The sequence below is a fragment of the Pyrgilauda ruficollis genome, unplaced genomic scaffold (genome assembly GCF_017590135.1).
Source record: "Pyrgilauda ruficollis isolate IOZ18807 unplaced genomic scaffold, ASM1759013v1 scaffold74, whole genome shotgun sequence".
Classification (NCBI taxonomy): Eukaryota; Metazoa; Chordata; class Aves; order Passeriformes; family Passeridae; genus Pyrgilauda; species Pyrgilauda ruficollis.
In genome coordinates, this window is record NW_024529266.1 from 3928606 (window position 1) to 3955485 (window position 26880).

The 26880-nt window shown below is 35.3% G+C and overlaps 1 protein-coding gene across 2 annotated transcripts in view; it reads right to left on the reverse strand.

The window, feature by feature from the left end:
* Positions 1-26628, reverse strand: part of RFX3 (regulatory factor X3) — a 109935-nt gene extending 83307 nt beyond the window's left edge. For both annotated transcript variants that reach the window (XM_041486128.1, XM_041486127.1), the window contains exon 1: positions 26303-26628. The gene's annotated coding sequence lies outside the window, so the exon portion shown is untranslated. The remainder of the gene's footprint in view (positions 1-26302) is intronic.
* Positions 26629-26880: the final 252 nt, after the last annotated feature.

Sequence of the window (26880 nt, forward strand, 5' to 3'; positions counted from 1 at the left end):
TTAATACACTAAGAATGTTGCCAAGCTGCAGCTAATCCTAGAAGTTCTAGTCCATGGAAACTCTACTTCGGATGCTTACTAACTTTATTTTAGTACAAATTCTGGTGGCTTAATGTGCTGCTTGAGTAGAGTTACTCATTTGGAAAGCTGCAAAATCATTACAGAAGGCGTGTGCTGTACGTGATAAATAAATCTCAGGTGATGTTAACCAGTTTCTTCAAAATGCAACTACTATACTAATCCTCTTGCTTTTTTGCTTTTCTCACCCCTTTTTAGAATGTTTAGAATTCAACCCTATAATAGGTGATAAGTGATTATACTGATCTTATTAGAGGGCTGAATTCGTAGCTAGCAGCAGAACTGAGCCTGTTGAGCACTAGACTGTAATAATATACACAAAATGAACATCTATCTCCATATAGCCATTTACTGTTCTGCATGTCCTAAGTATTTCACTGACTTAAGCATAGAAAAAAAAAAATCTCAATATATCCAGTAGATGTTTCATTCCCTATATAATCTCTAGATTAGAAAAACCAAAACAACTCTCATCATCCTGGCCCATGCAGTGAAGATCCTTGTCTAAGAGCTGAGAATCTTTAAATTCAGTACTGTTTTCCCACACTATTTTTCATTATCTTTAATATGTCTCTTTGCCTTTTCAACCGTCCAGTCCTCTTCATCAACCTTCCTATCTCTGAAGCAGTAATTTCCAGTAGTAAAGAAATGGCAACATACAGCACAAAATGAATTATTCACACATTTGTAGGACTGAAACTGTTGACTGTAACAATTGAGTCCTGAGGTATTTCCTACAGAAATAAGATCTCACTAATGTTTATGACCATAAATCAATTCCCAAATACCTAATCATATTAATTCAAATATTCCCAGATGAACAATAGACACTGACAGCAATTGTGTAATTTGCAAAAATTAGATTTCCCATTTAAAAGCAAATAACAAGGAATAAGCTCATTGCCAAACAGTAGGTCACATAGTAAGTTATGCAGTGACAAAGCCACGGGAATGTTAACATGGCATCTTTTTAACCACACCAGCATAAATGAAAAGCAAGGAATAGTTCTATGCAACTTACTTTAGGATCTAGACTACCACTGTGCTCTGGCATTTAGTTCAGATTTAGTTCAATAGTTTTTTTAATTAAGGTATTTAACTGACTAAATTAATGAAATCCGACTCATCATGAACAATTCTATTCTTTAATTACTTCCTTACATTAGTCTTTTACTAGTAGTGGCCACACTATCTTAAAGCATCTTGTGTTGTGGTGTGTTTTTGTTTTATTAGTAGGTTGATTGTTTGATTTGTAATTTTGTAGTTTCCTTATGCTGTTTCCTTTTTGTTCCTGCTCTTTTCCTAGAACTTTCGTCATTTTTTCTGTTATTAGATACCAGTTTCCTTTTGAACCTGCCTTCTTTCGAGAAGCTTCCCTGTCAGTTCTGTATTTCTCCAAACTTTATTAGTTCACTGAAACTGTTCTCCTCCCTTGGGATTCTTTATTGGTTCATACATTGTATTTCCTGCCTTGTTTTTTACTCCCAATTCTTCCGATTTGTTAAAGATTGTATCCTCCCCTTGAGATCTGCCCCATATATAAACTACTGTCTGCCCCCAGTTTGGGGTCCTGGGACGAAGATGAGGGGAAGTTTTACCATCAAATAAAGTTACCCTGGGGCCCGTGTGCTGCCCTGTGTTTTGTGCTGCGCCGACACTGCGCTGGGATTCAGCGGGGCTCGAGGGGGGATCTGCCGCACCCCCGCCTGTCATCAGCTAGCCGGGAGGAGCGGCAATCTTTAATAAACCAGACAGCAAAACAGCATTGAAAGCATTTTAACTAAATCATATCATGTTGCATTCAGAATAAATTTTCTAAAAGTGGTAGCTGAACAGCTCAATTATCTAGTGCTAGTATCTGTTTTTAGTCAGTATTCTACCAAAAAAGAAAATACAATCCTAAGCAAAAGTGAACACTACATAGATATCTATTAATTTGAAAAACAAAAAAAGGTTTAATAAAACGGAGTAATACATATGGAAGAATGTGCAGTTATTTTTAGTAAGAATATATATAAAACAACTGCATTTCTGTGGTAATTGTCTACAGACAGAAGCATGGATCAAAAATGTAGTGAAAACACATATCCCCAGCCCCACATCTAGAACATCCCCTGACCACCATGACCTTTCAAACAATCAAGAGTGATCTCCTGGTGGCATTGCTCAGCTCCCTCAGCATTCCTGTGTGCATTTTCCCTGAACCAAGGGAAATTTATACGTCCTGTTTGTTTAAATCATCATAACCTGACATTCCTCCACAGAGGAAAAACCTTCCAAGATGCACAAGTTTTCTACTTGCACCTTCAACACCTGAAGGCAGATCTTACCAATAAAGACCAAGGTGAAGAATGTACCTTGGGTACCTTGCCTTTTACCATTGTCCTTTTCTACCAAATCTGCCCCAAATTGCATCTAGAGAACTCATTTTCAATTACTATCTGGACATTTCAATTCTCTATTCTCCCTTCCACACATTTTTATTTTTAAATAATTCCCAGAGAAAGTACTGACAGCAGCTTATTTTTCACAGTGATCAGCTGCTCCCTTGTGATCAAACTCACTGCAGGATATGCAAGACTGTGACATCACAGTCAATGGTTTTAGTCATACAGCTATAGTTTGATATTTTGTTGATTCATCTCAAAATTAAACTACATGCTTTTCTCATTACCCATCTGTCTCACATACTGAAGAAGAAATACAGAATGGCAGTGAAAAGTGCAGGAAAGAAGTGTAGTGTGCAGTCAGAAGTGACTAACAGTACAAGCCAGGAGTCAAACTCTCCACATTTAAGGCAACATTACTTGGTAAAAGATATTTTTTTCAACACTACAATGGTTTTATTTCAGATATTAAAAGCAACAATATCAAAGAAAGCTGAACAGTACTAGAATTCATTTGGGAATATCCCTTTACCCCCTTCTCCCAAACTCAAATACATGACACAATTGACATGTTAATAAATTTTGATAAAATTACCTAGTCAAACACATTAAGGAATTGAAACCTTTTAAAAGAACTGATGTATGTCTGAACAGATAACACTATGTTTTTACAGTGAGCATTACTGCAGTTATAAATTAATATTAATTTGAAATAACAACACCAGATACATCCTACATTTGCCACTTTTATATGAGCACTAGCATGCCAAATAATTATTCAAAGGAACTACACTGATTTTAATGTCACATTTGTTATGTCAAAACACCTTCAAGTTCAAAAGATACTGTCTTCTACAGTACAGAAGAGGAAAAAACAGGCTTAGCTACTGAGATTTCAAGTAATTGCAGTATTATTTATCTAATGATTAGAGGCTTAATATATTTTATTTCAATGAGGTAAATGACTGTAAGATGGTATCATCACTATTCTCATATTCATTTAAAAACTGAATGGCGTATTATCTCAAGGCATGAATAACTTCATGCTACTCACTGATTTTGGCTTGGTAGTTATATTCCATGATCAAGTAAGAGAAAATTAAAATAAGATTTGCTTTATAGGTCAGCACCTTCAATGACTGTAACAGAAAATTTCTGTGCTTCTACAAAGACCTAGAAATTACCCAAGTTTCAAACACGGGCTTTTTGTTCTAGTATGCTTCAAAAATTAAATAGTGAGACAGCAATTCACACACTATATCTGTACATTTCTTAAAAGAAAAGTCCTTAATGATAGCTTCCTCATCAATAACTAATATGAAATAGGTAGCCCCAAGGTCTACATTTAAGATTGTATGATCATAGTCAGCACTTCCAGAATAGTCAAAAATTCTATTAAAAACATGAGACAAATGAAACACAAAGAACTAGTACATGAAAGTATAAATGTAAAGTTGTATGTAATATTTAGCAACACTATTTAGATGCTCTCCTATTTATTACAACATAAAACGCATTTGGAAGAAAAATGGCAAAATAATATTTTTTTTCTCAGAATACCACAGAAATCTTAGATTCTCAATTGTCAGAAACATAGGAAAATACCTAAGAATATCTGTAAATCTTAGGCAGCTTGGAATTTTCCAATAATGAAACCCTTGGGAAAAAAAAAAAAAAAAAAAAAGGGGGGAAAAAAAAAAAAAAGTAAAACATGAGCATTCTGAAGAATTACTTTCCAGAAATATAAAAATACATAAATCTCATATATACAGGCATAAATCTCATAACCTGAAAATTCCATTCTCTCTCTTCAAAAGGTCACCATCAAAGATTGGTTTTGTCCATCTATGTCCTCTCTAGATAAAAGCAGGTCTGATTCCCAGAAATTCTGCACAATAGCTTCCTACACCTTTTTTTCCAATACAAGTAACTTTAAAATCTTCAAGCGTGTATCAAAAAGAGAGATACTGAACACACCAGTTCAGGTCCAATGCACAAAGAGCATTCTGTACTTATATCTGATTAACAGCTATGTTTACGTGATGTAGACCTATTAAGTTGGGTGTTAAGTATTTAATTAAGCAGCAAAACATCTCATTGACATTCTTCACTCTTCTTGGTAGATAAATGTGGCATAAATAACAGTATATGATCAAAGAGTGAATATTGTACATGGTAAATTTATGAAAGAATATAATACATGCCCCAGTAGCATATAAATAGCAGTTAAGTCCAAAAAGTTAGTTAGATCTTGTAGTCCTGCCACACAAGAATTACATTTAATGCTAACATAGCTTTTTGCTTGGAAGCATTCACTACTTCAGCCTGTTTCTTTTCCCATTTAAAAAACCCTGCATTTTTAAACATCTTGTAATTTTACACAGCATTTCATTAACACTACATAAACCAACATTATTGCTCATATTTTTATTTTAGTCATAGTTAGTGTATTGAGAAAAGAAAGACATCACTACAAAAATAAATAGAAAGCATATGAGGCGTTTGCTTCAGAATTGGTGTCTGGTCAATTATTCCAAACTACAGTTTTCAACTTATAGATGTTAAACAAAAAAATAATTGTTTTGACGTCTTACACTAAATTGCAGTGTAATTGTTCTTACAATAAATCAATATGAGAATAGAATGTTTAAATGACAGGAAAAAATCTGAAGATAAATTTGTATATCAACAGCACTAATTAAAACAAACTAGGATTAAACACTCAATGCCATGCCATGCCACAACACATTACGTTTCATGGTAATTCAGTAGGAGGATAAATGTACAGCCCAATGGACTACACAGATTTTTTGCCAAACTTCTTGTTCTCTATTGTCCTTTGAACTTCAGAGACCTACTTCCTCCCAGGCTTTCTTTTTACATTTCCAAACACTTGAAAGCATTTCCTAAAATTACTTATTCTTACGGTTAAAAATAAGTGAATAAAATTGGTTTTTAGCTCACCTTCCATTTTGTTCCTCAAGATTTTCCATTATTACATGCTACAAGACCCTAGAATCGCTTTTATGTCCTCCCAGTTTTTAGTTATTATATTCAATAATTTTTTTTCTCTTTAATAAAAATTGCAAGCTCAAAGAAATGCAAAGTAGCCTTTCAGATGTAAGTTTCTCTTGAACTGCCCTAAAAGCACAGGAAGCAAAAAAAACACTTGTTACCATCATATCTGGCACAGAGTCCAATATCTAACCTCTGCTCTTTTGATTTGAATGAAAAAGGGATTTTTGGGCTTTTAACATTCTGAGGCAAGCAGCCTGACAGGTCAGGTCTGGATGAAGTAGAAGCCTTAACATGCAAATCCAGTTATTTGTGTTTGCCCAACAAGAACAATATCAGTAACTATCTATTCTAAGCAACATCTCTGGTCCAAAAGTAAAAGCAAGCACTAATACAACATATAGTAATCCAGCTATGTAGGAGAGGGAGCACAGGGAGCTGAACAAAGTTAATGACTGCACTTCTGGAAAATAAATTCTTACAAGAATTCTGATTGTAATGTACATGATTTAAGAATAGGTATTTGCCATAATAAATACTAGATACTATTGTTACAATGTAAGATTAAAATGCTTGAGACTTCTCTGAAAATATCACAACTGTACTATACAAAACAATTCTCAATAAAGATACCTTTAACAGTCATAATCTATGAATGCTATAAAAGTTATGTTCCTGTATCTTTAAAATTTCTTCTTTCTATCTCCTAGATATGATTTCATTATCAGATTTTAATTTTATTCTAAGTTACAAACCTCTAATTCTGCTAAACCCTTCAAACTCTCCTAGCTCTCCAGTTGTGGCAGTAGTTACGGTTATCATATAAATACGTCTGTAGAGCACAAATTATTTAGCAATCCACAAATGCTAGTCAATGCTTTTGCTCAGATGTCAGACTCAGATTAGATTACACTCCTAAATAATTTTTTAAGCTTTAAAATTCAAGTGTTTAAATGGGTGGATAGTCTAAATTACAAACATAATACAAATTCAGAATGTTAAGAATACTGCTTAACTCACAATTCAAAGAACTCAATTTTTGAATACAATCACATAAAAGCATCTTGTTTCATTTATTATATCCAAAATATGTCTCTGACACCATTCTAATACACTTCATCATGCAAATTCTAGTGTCAAATGAGGAAAAACTCAATAAGAAATTCTTTACTGTGGGGTTGATGAGACACTGGAACAGGTTGCCCAGAGAAGCTGTGGATGCCCCAACCCTGGCAATGTTCAAGGCCAGGCTGAATAAGGCCTTTATCAACCTGGTCTAGTGGTAGCTGTCCCTGCCAATGGCAGGGGAGTTGGAACTAGACAGTCATTAAAGTCCCTTCAAATCCCTTAACATTCTATAATTCTATCAAAATGCTGAGATTAACAGTTAAAATGGAGAATACTATCTATAGTCAGACCTAAGAGGTCCACTAAAAATAAAAGGCTTTTTTCAGAATTCAGTTTTAAAAATTCCTGAGATAAAACACTACTGATAAACATCTGAACACACTGAAACATTAAAATCCAGTGAAATATCTCAAGTCTCTAACTTCCAAATGTCTAATTTTCTATTTTTTCTTCTATCTTGTACAGACCTCAGAGTTGTCCCTGTTATCAGTAACTGAAGATGAATGTTTTATACTCTTAGAGCAGTTTTCATCTATTCAGAAAACAAAGAATGCCATAGTAATGGAATATAGCAGATTACAAATAACTAATTTGTCCTTTTTGTTAAGGTAACTGGCCTTTACTGCAGCAACATTTCAACACCATCCCAAAACCAGATACAGGAACTGAAAAGAGGTGTTAATCTATGTATTTATTTAAGAACCAATGTTACAATTTTCAACTGTTAGCCAGGTCAAAACATTAAAACTGAAATGTAATTATCTAGACTTGCAACTATTACTATTTAATGAGATGATTTCTGTCTCATTCCAAGTCACTTGCTCATCCATAAATTTCTACCTTTCACACATAACAAGTCCTGAAATACTGAGAGATTATTGCCATGAAACAAATCTGTTAATCAGTTTTATTCATTACCTTCTAACAGTATACTGACAAGGTATTTCCCAACTTTCCTAAACAATATGTCTATCAGTACAGGTAGGGGGTTTTGTGAAGATCCAGTACAGGTCGATTAATAAAAGAAGCTGGGATTTAAAAGCAATGTAAACCAGTTACTAAATACTCTTTTTTGTTAACAACTGATTCAATGTTTCTTTGTTTTCTCCAATGTTCCAAACTACTAGACATCAAAGTCTCTAATTTTAAGCACTTTGTCTGGGTTTTGGTACCTCCATTTTCAAAATTACTTTCATTTTGCAAAGAGGTTCACCACTTTGAGAAACAGAATCTCCCTAAATTTAACACTAGTTTACTGTGAAAAGAAAACCATGACAACTGTTTGTACTCTTGCTTTATTATTACATCCGGCCTAGTCACTATTGGAAATTCAATCTATTATTGTTGCTAGGAGCCTGTTGCTATGCAACCTAAAAGGGTTATGCGGCACTTTCGGGCTGAGAAGCCTTGAAAACACCACAGGCCCTCTCCTATGGCTCTAACCAGTTTATTTAAATAGATTAACACTCTCCTTAGTCAACCCCAATTCCAGGCATACCGTTAAAAAAAGTTGCAAGGGAAGATTTGAATACGGTATACAAACACAAACTCAAAAAAATTCCACAGAAGCAATATATCTGGCCTACACTGCACACTACAACAAAGCAGACAGCCGTATTTCCTCTAAACCATCATTTAAATTAGCAATGCTAAAATCTGTTAACTCCAAAACCCATCAAAGTCCAACCTTCACATACCAACCAGCTAGTATAATGGAGTTGCTAAACATGCTCTGCAAAGATATTTTATAATAAACTTCTGACAGAACAATACATTTTCATACAATTTTCATACTCTAGATATTAGAAGTGGAAATTTGAGGAAAAAAAGAACTAACTCTGAAATGTCAGAATATTTCTTATTTCCTCTTTAAACCTCTAAGTAGATTTCAAGTGAGTTCTAGTTTTGTGTGTCTTTGTCACCTTTACACATTCTACATACTAGACATCTATGTAAATCTTTACAGATTAATTTCTTTCAGCAATATTTTTGTAAATATGCTAAAGAATGGCTAAGAAATGACATGCAAAAGAGCTGATTATTATGGCTTTTCTTTCTAATAATCTGAGGCAGTTCCAGTCTGCATCAAAGAACAAGTTGTTCCATGGCATCAGAATTAAGAAAGCAGCATTTCCTCCAGCTTGGTCCTTTAAATGAATCCATACAGCACTGTAGGATGAATTGTGAGTATTTGCTGCCTGACTATCCAGTATGTTGGGAGTGAAAAGTAAGTTGCAAATGCCTCTTCTTCAATGGTAGCACCCATTGTTTCTTATCTTTTCAAGCTAATTATTTTGTTAGTATGTTTTTTTGAAACTTCTAATCATCTTTTGCATAAGACAGACATATCAGAGGCATATGAGAAAAAAACAAAAACAAAAAAAACACCAAAAAAACAATAACAACATAAAAAAAAACAACAAAAAAAACCAAAAACAAAACAAAAAAAACCCAAAAAAACAAACAAAAAAAAAAACCCAAAAAAAACCAACAAAAAAAGCCACAAAAAACAACAAACCTAATTTATTTTCTTAAGAGTACAAATTTAAGAAATTAATGCACTGTCCTAGTAGTTATTGGAAATATTAAGATCAGTTATCTAGACAACAGATGTAAAAGACAGTGCCACAAATGGATTCCAATAGCAATATAAGGAAATGCTAGTGTTTATCCTTTCCAAAATGCTTTGTACTACTCAGTGGCTGATGTTTTTTAGGGGAACCATGAAAACAATATCAAATATGAAGCGTGTTCTGAAGAAAAGAAGTCTCAGATGATTGAGGGTAAAACAGCAAATATCAGCAGAATGCATTCATGAATTCAAACTCTTCCAACTACTTTATTACTTTTCCAGAATTTTTAAGTTTGCAAAATCTGTTTCAAAGGCAAAACTGAACTTTTCACCTGTGTCAGGGTAACACTCAAAAAAAAAAAAAAACAAACCTGCATTAGCCCCTGTACTTGAGGGATCTAGCCTGGAACAGCTGACAGCCACAAATCTAGTAGAGTCTACAACAAAATGCCAGAATGAAACACATTCTAGCCAAATCCATAAATCTAAAGAATTGCTGTGTATAACCCCATTGCCAGTTTACTTTTTAAGATTTTATAAGAAAAAAATCACTGTAATATGTTACCCTAGACATCATGACCTCAAAGATGACAGGCTGCTTGGACAACACCAACAACTAGATACAGCTAGAGGAGTAATAGAAGCATGTCATGCTGTAAAACTACCTAAGGTTTATAATTAAAAAGTAGGTACTGATTATCAACATTTTTGTTAGAGCTTGTAACGTACTTCTGTGTTGCCCAAGAATTTATTAGAGAAAAGGAGGACTTTGACAAAGAGAACAGATTCAAAGCTACGTCCATCCACCATTTTTCCTTAAATGTTTTTCTGTAAGTATATTTACTTTAATATTAGTGAAGGAAATGAAATTTGTACACATCAGTGGTTTTTTTTTTACACAAACATGCCTTGATTCCTTCAGTTTGGTGAGACACTCTGGTTGTCTTCACTGACAGTTTAGTAAAAGAAACTTGACCAGGATCTCACTATAATTAGCTTAAGGATGAGCCTAAGATTCCTTCATCCTTTATTACAGAGGATAACTTACTTGTAAACGGGCCATTCAAATAAGTTGTACAAGCTGAACATTCCCTTGGCTCTAGGAGACAATTCCACATTAGTAAGATTACTTATGGAAGTAATGTTTCTCCCATAATTCTAGAATCCTATTCTTAGGATAGAATTCTCTACCACCACAATTAGACCAGAACAAATGCATGGTCCATATACCTGCCTCTCCGAGTTTCCTGAAACAACAAATATACCTCCTCCACCAAAACCCCCAAATGACTCAAGATCTTATTTTAACATATCCTTCAAGCATTCCACTCTTCAGTAACTGGGGTTAACAGAGTAACAGAGTCTGGAGATTTACCTATTCTTATGCAGCCGTTAAAAGAAACAGATTCTGAATTTCTCAATTCAAGTTATTTCCAATTACATCAAACTGACTAAAAGAATGTTCTTCCAAATATATTTTTAAGTATCAATTCTGTATACATTGCCATGAAGCAGGCTAAAGCACCCTGAGAGAAAGCTAGAGATTAGCAAACATGAAAGCAAAGTGGCTGCTGGTAAATAAAAAATCAGGCAGTCCCTGAAAGCCAATCTCAGCACCTTAGGCAATCCCTACAATCATGTCAGCACAGCGTGATGCTTACCAGACTAGTCACACCCCACTATCTCAGGTAAACTGTTAAATATTAAACCACATCCAAGCCAGGCATCCAACAACAAAAGGTGAAAAAACCAAACAGCCAAGCTGTGGATACTGAACCACAGAGCTTAATAACTAAAGGTGAGTGCCAAAAAAGTACTGAAAAAATAATTGGAATTGCAAAATATATGTAAGTAGATATTACTGTCACCAATGATGATATAATAAAGCATTAAAAAAAAGAACTACATTATAAAGGCAAAAGAAGGAAAAAATGCTCACATAAAAAAACCTCAAGACTGGCATATACTTTATTTGAAAGAAAGAGAGAGAAAGGAATATTTACAAACTTAGAAATTTAGAAATTCATTTAAAGAAGGCTGTCTTGTTATAAAATACTGCTTTATGTCCTAAAGATATCCTTTACCCTGCCCTACCATCTGAATTTTAAATATCTCTTTAGAAATCTACTTAGCTTTGTAACCATGTATTTGAAGTATTGTAACTGTAACAAGGCAACCAATATTTCACTATGTTTACCACGTTCTTTCTTTTATTATTTAAGGAATTTATACTCAATTTAAGAGCAAATTCAGCAGCAGCAATTCTACAGGAAATATACAAGAAACGCATTATGCTGAAAGCAACCACAAAAAAGCCTCTCACTACAAAAATACTATTTTACCAAACATGCTTGAAATTTACTATCACATTTGACAACATTATTTAAGATATTAATTATAACTTTGTTTGCCTTCCTGTGTGACCTTTCCCAACACATTAGCTTTCACAAGCAGATATTTATTCACAAGACGCTGTTACTACCGGTGTTGATTTTGATGTCACATGAAATTAAATCTATTTTAACATTTAAAATACACACAAATCATACAAAAAAAAAAAAAAATCCTGTAAGCCAAACATAAAAAAACCTTCCCACATGGCTTTTTGTTGACCTCACTGTAAAAGACACTCAGTTCCACAGCACATTCTGTTCTGCTTTTCCAACCTAAAAGTACTGAGCACCTGAAAAGACAGTGATTTAACAAGCCACAGCTTGCATTTCCTGGATAGATACCAATCTTTTATTTTTATTCCATGTGTGACTTAGAACAAACCATTTCAACTTATATTTTCAGCCTACAGGCATTTATTTATAAACAATATCCTAAAATTATTAAATCCTTTTTACTCACCACTACTTTTCTCTCAAACAAACAGTTCTCTAAGCTCTTAGCTAAGATTGACTGAAGAAAGCATTTGAAAACATGAAACTGTAGAATGAAAATACACATAAGGATTCTTATTAGCTAGGTTTACCTAGCATGGCTTTTTTGCCCTCAAATCAAAAACACTGAGTTAAAAAAAAATTAGGTACAATGTAAAACTCAAGTGAAGTAAAGAATAATGAAAGGCATACCAGCATACAGAAATGAAAATAAAAAAATAATAAAAAAGTAAAAATTTAAGGGAAATTAATTAATTAATTAAAAAAAGAGGAAAGAACGTCATTAATCAATGACAATGGCAATGACTGGTACTGTACAACAGTGAGTATTTAACTAATCTCTATTTTTACAGTAATTGTACTTATAATACAAATTGAATATTAAGAATTGCACAATTTGATCAAAAGCATATTTGTTTATTAGTTTTCTGGCTTCTAATGTTACAAAACATTCCTAATGGAAATTTTCATATAATCTGACAAAAAGCTTGATGCTCAGGAAGTTTAAGTAATACTACATTCAAAAGATGGTTTGAGAAAAGGTAATGGTAACTGATTTTTGTAATTATTTGGTAACTTTTTTTTATTTGGCTCCAGCCTACTGCACCTATAGAGAATAAAAAACCAATTCAAATATAGAGAACATTCAGCCACAATATTTATGCAGGATTTATGTCTGAACAGCAGAAACTGAATTTGATTTCTAAGTTTTAAGATAAAGACATACGACTATATAACATACCATTTGATTGTTCTTCCATAATTGCCAAGTAACGGTAAAAATAATATCAAACAGATATCATTAGCTATCTCATTTATAATATGGAAATACAGAAACCTAAACTACGACACGTACAACAACAACACTGAACACTAACTATATAAATTTTGAGATATGTTTATTTCACTTGTTTTCCTTATTGCAGCTCCTTGTCTTGCCCACCAGAATTTCTACTACTTGAATTTCTTGATATTCATTTTAATCACTGACTTTGAAAAGTCAGGCAGGACTTGACAGGAACATTCTAAAATATTAGCACATTAGAATAGAGGTACTTGAAAAAGGTACTGACTGTGTCATAGTGTTAGATCATTTAGGGCACTCTGAGTTTCACTGTACATTCAAGTACTTTATTCAATCAGAAAAATTATTTTTTCCTTGGAAAAAAATCACTGGAAACACTTTACAGAAATCCTACATCCCTCTTTAACTTAAATTCTCAAATTTGACAGAGGCAAATTTAACAAATTATGAATAAAATAAAACCACATAATAAATAATGTATTTGCTTATCCCAGCCTTAATCATTCCATTCAACTCAGCTTATTACTGATATGAAACATCTCCATTTAAAAAAAAGGATTACTTTCTAATACTGCCACAATTATCAAGACTACATTTATCATAATTAGTAATGTATACATATGTTTTTACTTATCCCTCAAGCAGTGCTAAATAAGAGTAAGAGAAATCAAAGTACATTAATTTTGCTATGGATCTGAATGTCCCATCATAATAAACTCCAGCCAAAACAACAAAAAGACTCCCAACAAGAACCACTTCAGTCAACAGAAGCATTATCAATCTATTTTTTCTGATTTCACCTATAATAGTTACTGCAATACATACTTCCTTAGATCATTGCTCTTGATCTTTATCATTGCTATTAATTTTATATCTGTAGCTATATGATAAAGCAAACATTTTTTTAAAAACAAACATCTCTTTACATGTACTCAAAAATAATCATGCTTGCTTCTGAAATACTTTTTTTTTTTGGACACAGTCCAGTTCTTATCAAAGTGAACAGAGGTATAGTCAAGCTACAGGAAAATATTTCAGATACCCTCATTACAAAAAAGATTGATACCCTCTTCAGATTGCTGGCTGTTATGTACATTGAACATCACTTACAAATCACCAGGCAGTAAGCCAAATATAGAATGTTTCATCAACACCCCTGAACTTGTTTCAACAAAGAAAGGAAATTATCCAGTTTACTTTAAAATTCTGAATAATTTCCAATAAAAATGTCATTTGCAGCTCTTCCTCTTTTAGTTTATTCTTCTCTCTTGCTCCAACAAAAGAACTAAAAACTGCAAATTAAGACTTTGATAAATACACACAAATAAATGTCCACAGAAATCAGCAACTGGGGTTTGGTTTTGCAAGGTCCCTCCTTCTTTCATAAAACCCTTTGCTCATCATTGTCTTTTTCCCAAGAGACCTAAAAAATTTTGGTTTCCTGCTACTGCTTTTTTTTTTTTTTTTTTTTTTTTTTGTGCCTCTGCAGAACTCCAATGAAAAGTCTCAAGGATAAATGTGAGGAAATAAATGTTAGTCTGTGTCCAGACCTAAGTTTGCAAAATCCATAGAATGAAGTGTTGGACCAAAATAACAGAAATGTAATACACTGAAGAAAAAAAGAACCCAAGAGTTGTGTTGTTAGAGAGATATTTCCTGAGCACCCAATCCGTCTTTATAATATATGTCAAGAGGACTTCTTTGTGACTCTAGCTCTATCCCTCCACTTCTACTTCCAGATGTGAGGTTTTAAATGCAGTCCTAGGAAACTGAACTGGCCAACAAGACTAGAAGGCAAACTAGATCACATCTAGGAACTTTGGCTGTAGAGCAAAAATCCCAAGTAAAATTATAGTATAGCTTGGGCTGCCGTGGATATCAGCAGCTGCCAAGCCCAACTTCCCTCCCAAAGCAGGTTCAGATTTGGCATTAGACCAGCAACCCAAAACTTCATCCAGTCAGAGGCTGATAATCTCCCAAGATAGAAATGGCAAAACCTCACTTGGTCTAAAGTGCATTGTTGGGTTGTCTTCATGGGGAAAAAGGGTCTCCTAGCGTCCAATCTAAACCTCTTGTGACTGTCTCCTATCCTTTCACCACACACTTCCATAGGAAGTGCACTTCCAGGGAAGGCTGCTGATGGGATCCCTGTAACTCTCTCTTCTCTAGACTGAACAAGTCCATGTTCTTCAGTGCCTATTCATAGACGTGCACTCTAGTTCCTGATCATCTTAGTGGCCCTTTGCTGAACTTAGTCCAACCAACATCTTTCCCTCAACTGCAGAAGAGTGACAGTAAAAGCAGAAATGCGTGTGAATGTTGTATAATAAATACAGAAGAGACGTGGATAAACATTTCTCTCAATTTCCTGCCTATACCTGTGTTCATACAGCCTAAGAGACATTTTTGATCTTCCCTACAGCAAGGCACACTGCTTGCACATATTCAGCTACCTGACAGCCATGGACCTCGGGGTCTCATCCAGCCTGTAGTCTCAGCCACTCCGTTCCCAGCCTGCAGTCTGCAGCTACAGGTCTGTGAAGCCCTAGAGAGCTTCACAGGACTGGCATTTCTCTCCCTTTTAGCCAGAAGATTCTTGTAGAAGTAGGTTAAAAGAGTATTTTTTTCAGTGACCACTTTTCTTCTAGATTTCACTAAGACAACTGTGTTTATAATAGGTAATCTGTATGTTTGCTGTAAGAAAAGATAAGCATTCTAATACCCTGTGAAGGATAGCTAGCAGATTATTTGAGACAATATGCTCAATACAGAAATGACATACCAGCAAATGATGTGAAAACCACCAGTTTTACCATTTGCCCTAATACAAGTAACTCCATTTGACAAGCTGAACCACCTGGATTAAAATAAAGTGTCTTGCTAGATGATTCTTATTCCTATGAAAGTGTCTTCCACGTTTCTTTCACTCTTCAAGGAAGAAAACTCCAAACAAAAAACCAAGTACAAAACCCCAAACAATCAACCAAACCAACAGCAAACTGCACATCATACTGCACTGAGTACCTTAAGCATCTCCTGTTCCTTTGGTTTTATTGATGCCTTAAAGATCTAGAAATGAGCAATACACTTTCGAGACAATATTAGTACAGGATGTAATATAAAGGCTGGTCTTTACTGGAGACCTGCAAGGGGCAGGTACGTAAAAATGCCCATCCTGCACAGGGTGAATACAGTTTTGTAAGTTTAGCAAATTAGCATAATTGAAAAGAATCCCTAATTAGAAGCACAAGTGATGAGGTAATTCCCCCTGGTTCTACCCTTTCCTGAATTCCCCCCCCCAGCTTAGATAGAAGCTAAACTTTATTTATGAAAACGTGTCTCCAAGAGCTGGTTTGAACCTTGGTTCCCAAAGAGAAGCCAAGATGGGGGACTTGGACCCTTGGGGCTTGGAGCTTCTGGAAGGTGTTTTGTCTTTCTGCCTATCAGGGTAGAGAAAAGTACTGGAGCTAGCTAGGAGCTATATAACTATACAACAACAGTCTAAATATAGTAAAAAATATATATAAGAAGGAAACAAGAAAGCAAAAATCATTCTGGCATCATTATGATAAACTTAACCATTTCCATATTAACAAGTTAAATCCTGTAACTAGAGCACATAAAATGCTTTTGAATCAGTCTATGGAAGACAAAAGTACTTCATGTGGAATGAACTTATTTTTAAAAATGAAATCTAAATATTAGTCAAAGAGAACAGATCAATGGAAGGTCAGAAGCATAGCTATAAAACAAAGTTCTATTTGCGACCATGCAGTTTGTTTTATGGAGATGACACCTGTAATTTTATTAGACAACATAACACATTATGAATCAACATCTCAATTCCCACTATTAACACACAATTACATCTTCAAGCCGTTTTTAATGGCCAAAACCTATTACTTTCCCATTCTTATACTACAAACTCTGGGACAAGTACTAAAGCATTTCTGATCAAAAATTAAACTCGCATACACAGCTTTCTTTATCACAGATGACAAAAACATAACTTCCATTTTCCTATCAGCCAGATACACCTGTTTTTCTGACTTGGACATTGTATCTTTTCCCGTTTTATAAAATATGGGAAGAAAATGCTCATAGTTTTTCAAATATTCATTATTTTTAAGTACGGGAAAAAAAATAAACTACTGGCTCCAGTTTAACCCTTTTTTCAGTAGGCTACAGATGGTCAGTCTGTTGATGTTGAGCTTTCAAGAAATTCAGCTGTGCCTGAAGAGTTACCATCCTTGGATCATAGCATGTAACAGAAAATACAACTGTGCTGTCACAAGAATTTCTGAATATCTCAAACTTACATCTGTGTTGAGAACTCAAGCCATTAAAAGCTTCTGAGATTTAAAGCACTGAGTTGTTACAAGTCTTAGCCAAATAATCTAGTATTCCATCCTGAAATCAAGCAATGGGTGCCCTTATATGGCAATCTTTCACATGGAAAGTAATCCTAAAACTTCTATTCATCTCAGTTGCCTGAAATAGGTTTGTGACAAACAAACTTTTAACTGGTGATTTGAGACTGCATGAAGTATCCATCTTCATCATGAACGTTGGTCACTGCACTGAAATCACGATCTTTTGTTCAGCTCTTCCCTGAATTCAAGAAATGTCAGTTTCTTTGGAATTCAATAAGGAGAAATAAATACTAAAGTAGGCCAAGGAGTGAAGATACTGAAGACCTTCAAGCCCTATTAAGGATAGAAAAATTGATTCAGTGGCCCATATCAAGATCATGGCAGGAAATTTTAATATCTGAAATTTAAATATGCCTCCACAGGAAGTATGGATATAAAATAGTAACATAAAATCTTATATCCAAGGTTCATAAGGTTACAGTGTTTGACAACTGACCATCTGAATGACCTGAAACAACAACAGTAAAAAACCACTACACCAAACAGATACAACTGAATCAATGTAAACTCACAACTTTTAAAATACTGGAAGGTCTTTTTCATAAGACAGAATCATTACTTACATGATAAATTATGCTATTGCTTTGTAGGACCATCTCTAATTCTGAGTTTAGTGCAAATAAACCTTTCCGCAGCATGACATAAGTTTGCTAGCAAAGGGTACTTTGGACACAAAACCTAAATTCTGTGAACTAGCCTGAGGTTTGCAAAACCCTAAGCCTATCTCATCTTCACACCACTAAAGACCCAGCATACTAAAACTCTATACATTTACTTGCTCACTACCATGCATACTCCCTCAGGACTGTGCTCCTTACACTAGAAAGGAGTTTCAAAGTTGGAGAAAGCCAGAGTAAGTCAGGACAACCTTCCATCAGAAGGCACTTGGAAAGAGACAATGAAGAGCTGCGTTTTCATTTTAATTGCCTCACTTCACTCTTGCCTCACTTCAAAATCCAGACTTGCAGCTCAAAAATATTCCCAAAAAAATAAGGGAATGAAGCTATATTTCTGTCTTACTTACCTCCACTTATTATTAAATAATAATAATATTAAATTACATTAAATCTATGGTTTAACACTAAGCATGTTCTACTCTTTAATAAAAAGAACTGTAACGATGATATAGCTCACGGAAGAGCTTCCATGCTTTTCAGAAAATCCAACAAATAAACTTCCTAGAAGTTACAGGGAATTGCTATTAATATTACACAGTTTCAACTCTTAGGAATTAGAAACACCCTGGATTCTACACTTTTCCATTTACTAAATCTGACAGGAAAACAATACAATGAATATGGAAGAGTTATTTATCAACTCCTCTGCAAACTGCAATTCAGTTGAATTGATTTAACACAGAGTGGACAAAACAAAATAGGAGTGAACTAAATGCTAAAGACAAATACAAATGTAGATATGATCTTAGCTACCACAGTGTGTCAACTCACCTCATAGCTAACAGTCAACTTGATAAATCAGCTACTATACAGGTAGCTCAACTGCTCCTCACTATCCAAGGCTAATGTAACTTTGAAAACAGCTGGACTTTCCTACAGAAGTAATCTAAATAGTTTTCATAAGTCATGCATTTTATAAATGACTGTAATAGTCTCTTGAACTACATATATTTAAACAACACATTTCTATAACTTAACTGTAAAATGCATATCAGATGATCATTATATTATTCCAGATTTTTCAATCAGAAATTTTGAGAAAATTCCAGTTTTAAATGGCAATTATAGAACAACTATTTTTCTTAAAAACGTTGAAAAGGAAGACTGGGATTTTAATTAAGGAAAGGTTAATTCTTTATTGTATCTTATAAATTCTCTGAGATACAAAGTAATTAACACTGACTTCCAATAATAAACACAATATATAAAATATTAACTAGAAAGACAAATTAACAGTCCTTTGTGTATAGCCACATGTCCTTCCCAATGGAAGAACTACAATGTGCATCTCATCAGCAAAAACAGAAGGTAGGAAACATTCTTCCTTCATTAAATCTGTAACTCTATTGTATCTGTATTGTATTACAGAACAATAAAGAGGTAAGAATACAGCAGACACCTTACTGGGATAACAAAACAGTTAGGACTCTAAATGGAGAAATTTTAATACTTTTTGCAGCAGTTAAATAGAAAATAAAGTCTTTAAACTTATGAGACATCTAATATAAGACAGAAATCCTGACACTGACCACTGCTTCCAATGGCATGAGAACTACAGCTATTTTGGGTTTTTTTTGCTTTCCCACTAGCAATAATGAAAAGATTAAGTCCTCTTTAGATAATGCTAGTTACTTTTTACCATTCAACTCTGTTAGTTTCACTGTTAATTTCCAGCTCTTTGTCCCAGAGTCCCAGCTCTCTGCAGTGCAGAATGCTACCACAATGCAAGGAAGAAAAAGCTCAGGTGATAAGACTAATTTTGTTAAGATGATGCCACACAGTACAACAGCAACATTTCAAAATGCTTTGTGAATAATCTGCAACAGATCACACCAAAAGACAATAGTACAAACTGACAGTCCTAGTCATCTAATCCACTAGAAAGGAAACTTCAGAAATTCAATAAACATCCAATATCATTGTCAGATTAAGAGAGATACATAAGCAAGACTGCTCTCCCTTCTTCCTGCCCCGGATTTAGGAACTTTTGGGGAGGGGGGAAGAAAATCAGACAAAAGGTATTCAAGAATCACCTGAAAATTTAGCAGACATAAACTGGTTCACTGGAATCAAAAATATATTTTTTTTAATAAATAGCTATCTATAACCTTAATAACTGTCTTTTAAGTAGCTCTGTCACAGAATCCTATTACGCGTTTAAAGTTTCTTGTAAAGGATGTATAGTTAACAGCACATAAAAAAGTAATCAGACAAAAAAAAAAGAACAAAACCCAAGAACACCTCAACTGAGGTAGAACAATCTGAGTCAATGGCACCTGCAAACTGACATACTTCGCCTTTTAACAGACATGCCTCTTTCTATTTCTACTTTGCAAGGTTGCATGATTTAACTACATTGAGTTTCAGAGTTTAGAAAAAATCCCTGAGGTGGTATGTAAGAGAAGGCATAGTTAGATTAAATACAATGAGGAAGTAAAACAGAAGAGAGAATCCACTTGGTAGATAAACAGCAAACATGGCTTTGAGTCATTAGTTGTAGTAGCAGCCTGAACAAAGTCCAAAGCCTGAACAAAATCTAAATACATGGTTCTTGCCTTAAAGGCCTTATAAACTTATTTGAAATCAGTCTTCAATAAGAAGAAATGAAATAACTAAATATATTGTTTACTCATTGATGGTCTACGAAGCTGAGATGTACTCAATAAACTGGGTCTATGGGTGAATGAAGTGACCTTTAAAAATAGTGCTAAATTGCTCTTTCCTCTCTTTGATGAATGAATAAAGTTATAAATGCTACAAGTACACTCCAATTCAGTTATTCATATACAATATTTGGGATTCTCAAAGCATTGCTATGAATGTTATGCAAGAATTTAAAGAAGACAGGTTAGAAATAAATTAGATACTCAAAGAGGAAGTCTAAATTGCTAGAAATTAACTTACCAAGTCTCACTAAAATTTATATTGTAAAACGGGAAATTTCTTTATCAAATAGAATTTACAATATATTCCATCCACTACCTCTTGATTTTAGGACACCAAAACTGAAGTTCCTAACGAACCAAACAACTTAGAATAGTGGAACTGGTAGAACAACTAAATTGTCTGCAACAGTGTCCAAAATGAAGCAATTTAAGGTGTACTACCCAAGATACACTCTGTGTCTTTTTGCATGTTTCCAAAGGGAAATTACACTGAACTCGACACCGTTAACCACCTACACATAGGAAAAAAAATATTGCCTTATTAATTTTATGGGGTATGATTAAAAAATAGATATTACTAAACTACCAAAGTTATTACAATTAATTTCTAATCTGACAGGTTCATATATCCATAGAGAATTTTTTAAAATGAAACTTAGTGGTACTTATAAATATGTAGAGGCAGGGGCTTGGTTTGAGAGGGTTTTTTTGTGTGTTTTTTTGTTGTTGTTTTCTTTTTTTTGTTTGTTTTCTTCTTTTGTTTTTTGTTTTGGTTTTGTTTTGTTTTCTCTGGTTTTTTTTTGTTGTGGTTTTTTTTTTTGTTGGTGGCTTTCTTTCCCACAACTACTGATTGATGGAGAAAAATATCTAGTCCTTTTTGCAATTCATAAGTACATACCCCCCATGTCAACCTCAGTTTCATCTGGGAAGAGCTTCAGTGAGAAAGGAAAAAAATTCTATACACAGCAATACATTTTTTAAGAAGGGTTCACATATGAGCAAATTAGCTATATAAAATGTGAACAGAGCCTTATAAATGAAAAATATAACATACAATAAAGGTCACTCCAAATGCATGCGCTTCTCACATGTGTTCATGTAGTACTTCAATGAGTATACAGCTTAAATAGTTTTAGCTATATGTGAAACAGACATAATTTACATATAAATATTTGTTTTCTTTTGATGAACAGAAATTGCATTTTGAGTGTGTGAATCTACATACACAGACATAATCTGATCCAGAACAGCCAATTTACTCTATGATTTTTAACATAATATTGTCAAAACAGCAAGTTTGCTATATTGCAGGGCACAGAAATGTGTGAAAATTTCAGTAATGTTTATTCAAGTCTCATATGCATTATCAATGCATTTCAATGAACAAACTTTTAGGATTTTCTCTCCTTTTTGTATTTCAAATAGCACAGCACCCTCTGGTGCATCTGTTAGAAAAAGAAAACAACTAACAATAAACACCAGTCATTGTGATAAAAAAGTCAACATAAAAACAAGCAAAAAGGAATCCTTAGAAATAAAAATATAAAAAAATTATTAGAAAACTAACTTAAATTTAATAATTGAGAAAATTATAACTACTGAATAAAAAAATTTAAAAGAAACCTGCAGATATGCTAATACAGCAAGGTGCCAGAAAAAAAATTAAACATTTGTTTGACACTAATCCTCTGTTCTTAATAGTAATTCTTTTTTATTACAAAATATTCCAAAAAGAAATAATCTTTAAGTAGAAAAGATAAGGTAGTGAAACAAAATGTTACACCAAACAATATATCTGCTCTTGGTCTTGCAAGAGTAACAATTATTAGGTCTACAGCTATCCACACGCTCAAACTGCTGAATTTCACACCAAAATACTCACATCTCCTTTAAAAGTCCAATGAGAAAAGAAATTTTAAAATTATTGTATTACATGAAACATTTCAAACTCTGCTAAGATATTTTAATGATTAAAGCATAAACTCTAATATGACACATCAAACTCTTAAAATACACCTAGTCACTAGGAAAATGATTTCCTACAAAAGTACATTTTTTTAATCACAGAAGTGGAGATCACCATCTGCTTTAGGACGCTCTTTTGTAAACCTCTGGAAGTTTCAACACAAGGCACAAGAAATGAAAGTGACACCTGTTTAAATCAGCCATCTGTCCCTAACAAACTAGATTTAGCCAAATCTAAAAATCAAAATCTTAGCTGTGAGAAAAGAGAAGTATTGTTTTGATTGACAACCAACTGTAGGCAAAATACGCAGATGATAAACTTATGGCTAATTGAAATAAAAGGTCTTAAACTATAGTTATTCATTTTAAAAGCCTCATTAAATTCTCAGCCCTAATTCTTGGGGAAAAAAAAATCAATTTTCATTGATAATTTCAAAACATTCTTCTTTTTGTATTCTACTACATAAATTTGACAAGGAGCTTGATTTTCAAATGGAACTCCAACTACAAAGACACTACATTGCCACTGAAAGCTTATTTTTTATTCTGTATTGTAGAGCATTCATATGTCTTTCCAACTGACAATGTTTTTTAAAAACCATTTCAATAGTCATATATATTTTTAAAGCCTATTAATTTTTTAAGCATTCTGCATGATACATACCTACAGATGGTATGCTGTTGAAGACTGCAGGTAAAAAATACAACTAATCCAGAGTATTTTCAGAGGGAAGAAAGCCCTTCAAATTAAAGCATGAAAATGAGAAACACTTGTACAACACTAAAAAGGAACTACAATGATAAAGTACTATTGCATTTTAGACACTGGCTTACGTTTCAAGTAAGAGAAGCAAACAAAAGCAGATGGACTTCTCAAAAGTTTAGTAAATGGAAATAAAGTGCAACATTTACTTCTCTAGGCAGTTTTTGATTAATAATACCCTGTCAGGGAGGAACAAGAAATGGGATAGTGCTAACAAAGCTGAACCTAATTTTCTAATAAAGCACCATGACTTTAAAATCTTTAACAGCCTTTAACAGTATCTTTGATGCCCATTTCATTTACCTACACTACCTCACTGAAAGGATTTCTCCAAAGTAGCACAATGTATGTTAGCTTACTAGTAGCACAATTCAGCAGCTGATCCTTACTGTTTTATTTGGTTACATTGAAACAAAATTAGATAGTCACACTCTGTAAGTCATGAAAGCCTATGCATTTTAAATAAATAAATAAATAAATATCACAAGCCATGTCATTTTTAAACATTGGTTAGCATCACAAACACCAACTATTTCATTACCCGTGGGCATTAGAGAATCAGAATGCATAATGCAGATCTCATCTGTGGTCACTGCAGTATCTCAGAAAAAATAAAGAGTAAATACTTTTCTCAGTGAAGTCCATAACATTAAAAGCAGTGATTACACCTGATTTATTATTTTCCAAATTGTAGTCATTGACTAAGGAAAATGCAGCTAAATAGTACTATAAAGGTCTTTGGTTTTCGACAAAAACATGCTTTTAATATGACTTTTTCAGAAACACCTGTATACATCACCTGGCAGACTTAGAACAGAAACTTTGTCTCACACACAGGCACACACTTTCCTTTGCTACCCAGCTGCCTGGATACATGTTCCTCAAAGACAGATTTCAATACCCAGCAATGATCCCATCCTGAGCAGTATTCTGTCCTGCTCTAAGGGGGCTACTCATGAAAGGTATGGTGCAGAACTGACATCTTTTCAACAACAGTAGATGCCAGGAATTATTTCAAAACCAATAAATCACAGAAACTGACAACAAATTCATAAAGATATAGACTTGCCATATAACTGATACACTACTAGAACTCACACTGAAAATTCTTAATGTATTTAGAACTTATTTACACCAGGGCCTACAAAATTAACACACAGTGGTTTCAGCTTGGAGTAAAAAAAATTTAAAAATTATGACGTTGAGGCTTTTGGTCATTATCTAAAATAATTTATTTTCTAAGTTCTTGTGAACTATGAAACATTAAAACACATTTTTAAAAGGATCCAATATGCCTTGCCTCAAGGAATATCAGTATCAAACAATGTAGTAACCACTTAGCAGATTTTGTAGTTAATACCTGCTTGAAAAAATTGCCTCAGTCACACTCATTGGTAGTTCCAATGCGAGACAAATCCAGTATCTTACACTGGACATCTAAGTATATAGAAATGGAAAAGGTGTATGTACAATTAAACATGGGGTTTAGATTAAAAACAAGAGCATTATTTTTTTTCCTAATTATATTACTAAATAAATAAGGAAATAAATAAGTCACCACTTCAGAAAGAATAAAGTCTACCAAAACAACACATGATTTGACAAGTCAAAGGGGAGAGTGCGAGTGGGTATGGAAATTCTAAGATGTTAAATGTTTCATTGCCATAAAAGATGCCAAAAATTCATTTCATCCAAAGAATTCAAAAAGTATATGAAGTATGATTTGACATCAGTGACAACACAAATCTTTAGATCTTAATAAGCAATCACAAAATGGATGAAGAAAGCAAGCATTTTGGATTAAAAATAAGAAGGAAACCATACTCATTAATAACATGAGTCCTCCTACATCTTTTGGAGGGGTAAATAGCTGCCCTTTCTCTCTTTCACAAAAGTACTCTTGAAAAGCAGTACCACTAATAAAATCACACAGACTTCTTCTTCATACTGGTTTTTTTTTCTCCTTTCTTTGCTGATTAGTGCTGAAACCCACAGTCAGTATCTTGAATTTCCTTCAGCATGGAGAGTTTAAGGAAACAAATGGATTCTCTCCACATGAACGTAACTCACTGTGCAATAAACTAGACCTACACATGCACTGTTCCATGCTACTGTCCGTATGAAAGCATAATTTAAAAACAATTCCCTGCAGAAGCAGTGCAATAAGGAAGAAAAAAAAAAACAACCTGCTACTCTATGTATGTATTAAACAAAACCCCACTTCACAATACAAAGAAAATATAGTTTGCAAGAAAACAAACTGCAACATTAATTATGAATAAAAGAAAAAATTACACAGAGAAAGCACAAAAAAAAGGGGGGCTGATATGATGAATAGCACGAGAGTATCATTAAAAGATATAGCAAATTCACGAAAACCTGCAACATTTAGTCATTTAGTAGTCAAAGCAAATCAGAACAAGGCCCCTGTAAGTGAAAGGGGGAAATCAACCCCTGCTCTTGCTGTCCTACAGGATCCGTCCCCGGCTGCATCTTTCCTCCCAACCCTACGGCTTTCTTCAGGTTTAAATGCATTAACCTTTGACTGCGGTCGCAGCGCGTTCCCCGATTTCTCCATCTCCCGACCCGTACAAACGAGACCCAACTCAGACGCACACCCACCGCATCCCAGCGATTGTCCTGGAGGTCCCGCAGCGTGCCTGCGTCCCCGGCATCGCCCAGCCTTTCCTCCTGCCCGGCCCGCACGGCGGCCGGCCCCGCTCCCCGCCCGACACCCCCGTCTGTGCCCGTCGCCCCTCTCCCCCCGACCGCAGAGCGCTCCGGGAGGGCCGCGGGGGGTCGGCGGGGAGTCCCGCGTCCCCTCGCCGCCCCGCGAGCACGGGCGCAGCCCGAGGGCGCAGCCCGGGCCCGGATGCCTCACGGAGAAGGAGGAGGGAGGGCCGGGGTGCGCCCGCCGAGCGCATTCACCTGTGCCGGGGCGGGCTGCGGCGGCGCTCCCGCTGTCGTTGCTGCTGCTGGCGGCGGCTGCGGTTGTTGTTGTTGTTGTTGTGGTGGGTGACGGTGAGGCAGGGGGTGCGGAGCAGCGGCAGGAGGAGGAGGAGCAGGAGCGGGAGCGGAGCGGCTGTTGTTGATGGGTAACAGTCGCCAGGACTACGGTGACTATGGCGCTCGACTCACAAGGCAACGGTTGCTATAACTCACAAAAGGAGAGCGGGAGCGGGAGGGAGGGACCGACGGGCGGACGGAGGGAGGCGGGGGCGGCGGCGCGGCCGAGCGCCCCGGAAGGGGCGGGGTCAGCGGTAACGGCTGCCGCGCGGCGGCTTCCCCGGCCCCCCGGCGCGGGGCGCGCGNGCGCGGGGGGCCTCCTGACGCCACTTCCGGCAGAAGGCCGGGCAGGAGGGGCTCGGCGGCCGCCGTCCCTCCCGCCTCAAGATGGCGGCGGACGGGCTGCTCCCCCACCGCCCGTGGCCGGCGCTGCCATTTTCGAGGGGGGGAGGAAGAGGAGGAGGAGGAGTGGGTCGCCGGCGACGAGCGGCGATTGAAGG